Consider the following 7509-nt stretch of genomic DNA (forward strand, 5'->3'; position numbering starts at 1 on the left):
GCAAGCTTTCTTCTTGATCTGAGGTGACTGCACCAGGCTGGGGTTCCAGCCTTGGTTTCATTTCCTGTTCATAAATCAGCTTTCATCACACCACGCCATCCATCAAATTAAAGCTCCTGGGGTTTTGCCAAGTAACCTGGGATGCTCTCCTGAAAGGTTTGCCCCATTCCAGGCCACAGGGCTGGATCTGTGTGCTCACAGTAGACACATCAGGAAACAGTACTTCCTCCACTATTGCCTGGCAGAGGAGTGCCTCCAGCACTGCACTGCTCAGACATGCAGAGGGCACTGCCTATGGGTTCCTGACTCCCAACAGAAATAGTATCTCTGGGTCCTTTTACATTTTCTCCTTTGGACTTCTAGGCTTGATTTTCCTTGTGTCACTCTAATTCTGCAAAACCTGCAAGGCAGAGGTTTACTGAAGAGCTGTGAAGTAGTTTCTTTTAAAGTTTTGCTCTCATCACTGGCGGAAAACTCCTCACATCGACTTTGGACAGGATGGGACCAGTGTCCACAAAAGCATTCCAGTAGCCTTAGGCTGGACTGCTTTAGGAGAACTCTCCTAGCCTGACATATAGCACATACAGCATGGCAGGATGGTTTAGAAACTCAAGCCATCTGGAGTTATTTCCCACAAAAACATGTGTGTGCCAGAGCTGCTCTCCTTTGAGCCACCCACAGTGAGAAGGGATTGTATTAGAGCCGGCTCAAGTTTCTTAAATTCAATTTTAGGCAAAGGAAAATTGTCAGCAAGTATTTGGGAAATGCCTTGGAAAGAACAAGCTGATTAAAAATGTAGCAATCTTTGAAGCAGTATTAACACTGTCCATTCTGAGCCACAAGACAACAAAGAGCCATCAAAATGATGTTCCTCCCCTTTCCTGCCACCTTCTCTGTGTTTTGTCAGCCAGATTTAGGGTTTACTTGGAATGAGTCATGGGTCATGAGGGCTCCCTTAGCTCAGAACACAGCTCTGAACTTCTCTGGCTGCTGAAGTGCTATAAACAAAGGTGCACTCGGTTTTAAGTCTAACATTACTGTGTCCCTTTAATACAGCAGCTATAAATCAGTATCAGATGAAGGCAGATCATTTGGTTGTCTCCCATTATTCATGACAGGGTGACATCTCATCTGACAGGTAAAGAAAAAGCAGCCGGTTGGAAATACACACATGCACACGCAGATTTGGAAATACAAGTGGCAGTTCAGTAACTTCTGCTTGGAAGCAAGAGCAACATTCCTGGGCACGGTGGGCAGACCAAAAACCCTGCTCCTAAACCCCCTGAGGGCTGTGGTGCTCTTGGCTGGGTCCACAAAAGGGTTCTGGCCACAGCATGATGGAACAGGCAGTGGTGGGGAGCCCTGGGCACTGCGGGATGCGAGGAGAAGGGAGGGCAGACAGGATTTCTCACACTGAGAAGCAGCAGGAAGTTGGGAGAGCAGTGACTCATGCCAAAGGCCTGAGCCATGACTCATGCCCAGGGTTGCAGCGAGCCCTGAGGTCCCACGGGAGAGCTCAGACCCGAGGCAGGCACCACATCAGGGAGCAGGAGGTGCAGGACTCTGCAGTGGAGCCTGCAGCGAGATGCCCAAGGGAAGCAGCACCACGTCCACCCTCCCCTCTGACCACAGGCAGGAGGAGCAGGACTTTCCAGATGCCATGTCTGAATGCATGGACACACAGACCCGTGGCTGATTGCTGCTCATCTCCAGCAGCTCAAGTCCCCCCACATTGCATCAACAGGAACCACTACAAGAAACAGCAGCCTTGGGTTTGTGAGGCAACAACGAGAAGCCAAGGAGAGGGCAGAGTTGGAAGATCTTTGCTTCAATCACCTCTTCAGTACTTCTAAAGCAAAGAGACAAAAAAATCCAAATAAGATGCAAATGAGTCCTGCGCTCAAGCGTCTGCATTTCCCTTGAGCTTGCCATTCAGCAGATGGCTAAACCAGTTTTGGTGTTTATGCGAAGAAAAATGTGCAACGTCCCTTGACTGTGCCCATCTGTGTGTCTTAACCTGCAGGCAAAGCTGCCAGGCCTGCTGACCTCCTGGAGATAGTGTTTATTAGAGCCACTTGCCTCTGCCCTGCCTTGGCAAGAGCATTCCATTCAAAAAAAAAGTCAGAGAGATGCACAACTCTGGATGGTGCCTCATCGTTTTCTGGAAACGGATGTGCTTTGATATATACACACTGTGTTGTGAAACAGCTTTGCTCACCACCTCTGCAGAAATGAGTCTGTATACTTAGGGAGTTCTGGTGGGTTTTGCCTGCCCCTTGTGCTTGCTGTGAGCTCACATCTCCTACTGCTGTGGCACATTCCTTGCCTTTGCCTATGTGCTGTAGTGACCAGGACTTGGATGGGGAGAACCAACACAAATTAACTGGCTTGTGGCTTACAAACCTCCAGCAAAAAAATATGTTAAAACAAGGTTCAGGTTTTATCATCTTTGTCACTGATGATGTGACTCAAACAGAGTTGGAAGCTCAGCTTAAGTATTTTTAATACAGGGAAGGAAAAGAACAGGATTATTTCCTAATGCAATTTGACCTGTTTTATGCATGTTATCTTATGTAACAGTTAATCCCTTTCCAGTGTCTGCATTTTACACTCTTCAGTATTATTCAGCATGTGCCTAGCAAAAGCCTTCCTGCCTTTGGGGTGACTCGATGCCACTTGGCACAAGCACAGACAGTGGCAAGGGACACAGCTTTGCTCAGACACAGGTGCAGGACAACTCTGGGGGTGCCAGGGTCCCACCTTGGTTCCCCAGCCTGTGTGCATGGCTCTGTGTGTGGGCTGAAGTGGATGTGGCACTGAGTATGAAGCAATCCACAATGACAGGCAGGCTTTCCCTTGGGTAAAGTCACAGGGAGACCCAAGCTGCAGGGGTAGACACCAGCCATGGTGCAGGGGAGGGACTGTTGCTGTCCCCAAGCTCTGCATAGCCTCTGCCACAGCCCTGCAGGCTGCAAGTGAGCAGCAGGGTTTGCTGCTCCCTCGGGCCTTGCTGCCTTCCCTGGCCACTAGCAGGCTTGTAAACAGGCTGAGTCTGAGGACAAACCCTGCCCTCACCCTTATCAGCTCCCCATTCTGTTCTGGGGCCACTTTAGATACCATCACCAGGCAGTGTGAGAACCACTGGGCAGATAAGGAGGGTGCAGTGCTTGCTGACGGAGGGACACAGCTCTGCATCCCTGTAGCAGCAACACTCCCCACGAAGGCCTGAGAGGTACTTCTTGTCCTCCTGTAAGCAAGACTCAGGACCTTCCCATTTCCCTTAAACATTCCCTTGTGTTTACCAGTGGCGTGGAACTGCCACACGGACTTTGGACAACCTGTGATAACACCTGCCCTGTGCTTGGCTGTGCAAAGCTATTTGTTCCTGTGGAGTTACTATAGCACTCCAGGTCTGAGACACAGACACCAATTCAAATTCTTCCAATTCCCACTTTCACTAGAATAATCTGGGCTACATTAAAGACCAAAAAACACCTCTTCTGGTATCAAATTCATCAGAACATTCCTTCAGTCTAGGGCTGTGTCTCAGGAAAGCCAAAAGAAAGTATTTGAACCAGTGAGTCCTTTCACCAAGCCCCTGCAGCAAGGGGAAAGCTGCTGTGACACATCTCCAAGGATTTTGGTCCTTGCTTCCCATGGCAGCATTAGAAATGCAGACTGAGTGTGCACAGACTGATGTGCTTGTGTGGAGGACCTTGCCGAAAGTTTTTGGTGGGCGTTTCCTTCACAACAGAAACTGTGACTTCTGCAACAATTAATTAAATAGCTTGTGGCTTTCCAGCATGTAGAGCATACCTGACTAGGAAACACTCTCACACGACAACAAAGCACCCAGAATCTTTCTCAGACCCATCTGCCATGAGCAGATTTGGGTAAAGGTGTATTCCACAAACACAGATGTTGGTTTGCTTGTATTTCATGGACAGGCTGTACAGTAAGGGAGCCCTGATAGACATTAGGAGTTTGAGTGCCTTTGCCAAAACCCAGTCCAGATTTAAAGTAACTTCAGCCTTGGGCTTATTCAAACTATCCAGCAAGAAGTTTGCTTACCAGGTCAAATTATTAAACTGTATTGAAATTATTAACTGTAATGAAAAAAAACATAACCTACACAAGATGACCCATCTGTGTCTTCATAGACAAGCTATTGCACTAGAGGCTGCTGTGCTCAGTTAGGTGCTTAACACAATGGTGCTCAGCACCAAACCTTTTTTGGGATCATACAATATTTCTTTTTTAACTAATGGCAAACACGATTTGCTTTGCCTAAATAGCCTCGTGATGGGGATGAGGAGTATTCAGTTGTCTAACTAAAGATTTTTGGGTTAGCAGTGCTCTGTGCTATTGCTCATCTGCTTTGCCCAGGAACACTTTTAGAATTGCAGGAAAGCCTCCTGGGCTGTTTGGGCTGGGCTCCCAGTGTTCCTCTGACCTCTGGTCCTCATCCAGAGGCTTGTGAAAAACCAAAACCAAAGCTCAGGAATCTGTTCCCAGCTTGCTGCTCTCGGGTTGGGAAGCTTAGGGTACATTTGGTGTGTTTGCAGATGGGAAGCTCCTCTTGAGTGGGAGGAGCTTTGTATCTTCAAGAAGTGTTTCTGCCCCCAAATGGGACTTGAACTAACAGGCTCCCTGTTCTGTGCTGGATTGCCCCATTCAGCATTGAGGAGTGCTGGTCTAAGCACTGCTCTCCCAGTCCCAGGGTTTAAGAAGCCATTCTGGTCAGCTTATGTGCCAAAGACCCTATAGGGAAAGGACTTCACGAATAGCTGTGCAATCATGTTGGACTCACCCAGGAAGCTTCTGTGAGCGAAGGCTGTGGCATGAGTCTCATCAGAGCCCCTGTTTGGGAATGTGATTGAGACCTTAACAGAAGCCACACGAGTCAGGATGAACATCCAGCTCTGCTGTGCTGTCTGCTTTCAGCACTGACGAGTGGGTGCGAGCAGGGACAGGGAGGTGGGGACAGGGGGTACTGTGCCTTCAGGGTTTTACCTTCACTGTAACTCTGTAGGGTTCTGAGTGCTCAGGCTTGACAGTATGTGATGGACAAAGGCTACTGCATGAAAAAACACACCCCCTCCTCCTTGGAGGACGTGGTTTTTGGAGCACAAAGCAGTTGGTCAGAGATAAGCATTAGAGAGCAGAGGGGTGGAGTTTATAATCAGCTGCTGCCAAGTGGGAGGTGTGTTTTCAAATGCAATGAGAGGAGAGGGCAGAGTCCTGCTGTGCATGAAACCGTGACATGTCCTGTGTTCAGGGTGGTGCAAAATCAGATGCCTGGATTGGGTGTGAGGCAAGGAGCCAGGTCCAGCTGCAATGAGGAAAGAGCAGCGTGCAGGGGTGTGGAAGGGGCCAGGCAGGCTGACAAGTAAGGAGGTCATGAGAGCTTTGAAACTGAGGTGCTCAGGCTGCATGTGTGTATATAATCCAGGGTGACTGGACCTAGGATGCTCCAGGGCAGCAGTGTGATTCCTCTAGGCATGGCTGCTGAAAGATCTGGCCCTATCTTCCAAGGTGGGCTGGAGATATATTTCACCCTGTCCGTTGCTTATTTCACCAGCAGAGAACTCAGAGGATGAGGCTTTCTGAGAGTTATAAGAGTGGTTATTCCCACGAGCAGTGACTGCTTTTAAATAGTGTGTGTAGGAGCTGTGCAGTATTACCAATATTAGCAGTCCTGTTATCTCTAAGGTGATAAACCAGAGTGAATGCACACTGGATCCAGCAGGGAAAGCTTTTTCTTCATTTCAAACTTCCTAACAGTTGTTTGATAATGTGAAAATTGGAGAAAGCGGCTTAGCTGTGTCACCTCAACAGGCAAAGCAAACAGTGGTCACAAAATTAGGTCACAAGTTATTTGGTTCAGCAATCTAACAACACTGCTAGGGAGAGAAAAGGCCTCTGAAAAGCGATGACTGGCAAGGTCTGCAAAAGTGAGCAGGAAAAAAGCACCACTTAGATTTGCGTCACGGAGAAAGGTCATGGAAAGGCTGTAAATTGAGAATCCCAGGGTACCACTGCCCTTGGTCTTTGACTTAGCAGCACTGGAGATAGTAAGGGGAAAAACCTTGTTCTTTGGAAGCTGTAGGTGTCTCTGGAGAAAAAATATGCTTCCACCAGACACATTCAGCTCACAAACTTCTTTCATTTGGGGTTTCTCCATGAAGCTCACTGTACAGAAGGGCTCTGGTGGCATCCCTGATAACCCCTGTCCACAGGTTGCTTCTGGAAATTGGAGCCAAACTCTTGGAAGGCTTTATGGAGCCCTTTCCCAGGGGAGCCTGGTGCACGATGTGAATTGTGGCAATGGCTCTCAATATGATGGAAAAGGCTTCAGTGTTTTACAGGCATCAGCCACTTTGTGTGTTGGTGCTGAGCCAGACTATAACCCCCAGCTGGACTGAAGAGGAAGGGACATAGACAGGATTCCTCCTGCTGCAGGGGGCAGACCCTCCAGGTGTCCATGTCAATAGCTCAGATGCCATTTCAGCATTGAATTTCTTAGGAGTTCAAGTTTGTGTTGTCCTCTCAGAGAGTAATGGTCATTGACAGGACACTGCCTTGGTTTACTCAGCTGTTTCCCCTGTAAAAGGAGAAAACCAGGCTGGGAAAAGGCCACAACCTTTTGAGGCCACAGAGTCAGGCAGAGTAGCTTCCCTTCTGCTGGAGAGAGTTCCTCCCTCAAATAAACCCCGAGCAAAGCAGAGACCTCAATTATTGCTTGAGCAAGGACTCGAGGCATTCCCCAGCACACACATTATGCAAGGGTCAGGTTCTGCTGCCCTCATTCCCGTTCCTCCCAGAAACTGCAGGCATTTAGGCACATGCCTCAAATACATGAGCAGTCCCACCTGTGGCTCTGGTCCCCTGCTGAAGCAGAGCCACTGACACCCACTGGTCCTACTGCTGGGGTCACCCAGCAGCAGGAGCAGCAGCCGGGCACTGATGGATCCCTGGCTATCTTGGCTCTCTTCCTGCCCTCAGAAAGGATCTGTAGGAGAGCCAGATTAGGTGCAAGGTTAACTTACTGCTATTTTTGATGCTTTAGAAACCCATTTATGCTAAATCAGGGGGCAGAGTACATTATAGGACCCACATAATCCAGTGACATTCCTATGGACAGCTTGTTATTTGTAAGCTCCGAGGAATGACTGCACTGAACATCTCTTAACTGCCCTTGTCCCCCCCCCAGTCCCACCTGCCCCCAGCACATAATCACCTAATAAGCATTTAGGGTCTCTGTTGAAATGCAGCTCTGGCTGTGAATCTGCCTTCCCTCTGCAATCCTGGGACCTGTACTACAGCACAGCTCCTTTTCTGCCCAACACAGAATCCTGCCACATTTCCCATCCCCGGGCGTGGGAATAGGGCTCTAGCCACAGCGTGGGTACCACTTCCCAGTTCTGTGGTGTGAGGAGAGCGACTGGAGGTGCAGGAATGAGGGAGCAGTATCGATGCTGCTGGGCAGCCCCAGGCAGTTGTGGAGGG

The sequence above is a fragment of the Acanthisitta chloris genome, unplaced genomic scaffold, assembly GCF_000695815.1.
Source record: "Acanthisitta chloris isolate BGI_N310 unplaced genomic scaffold, ASM69581v1 scaffold28284, whole genome shotgun sequence".
Classification (NCBI taxonomy): Eukaryota; Metazoa; Chordata; class Aves; order Passeriformes; family Acanthisittidae; genus Acanthisitta; species Acanthisitta chloris.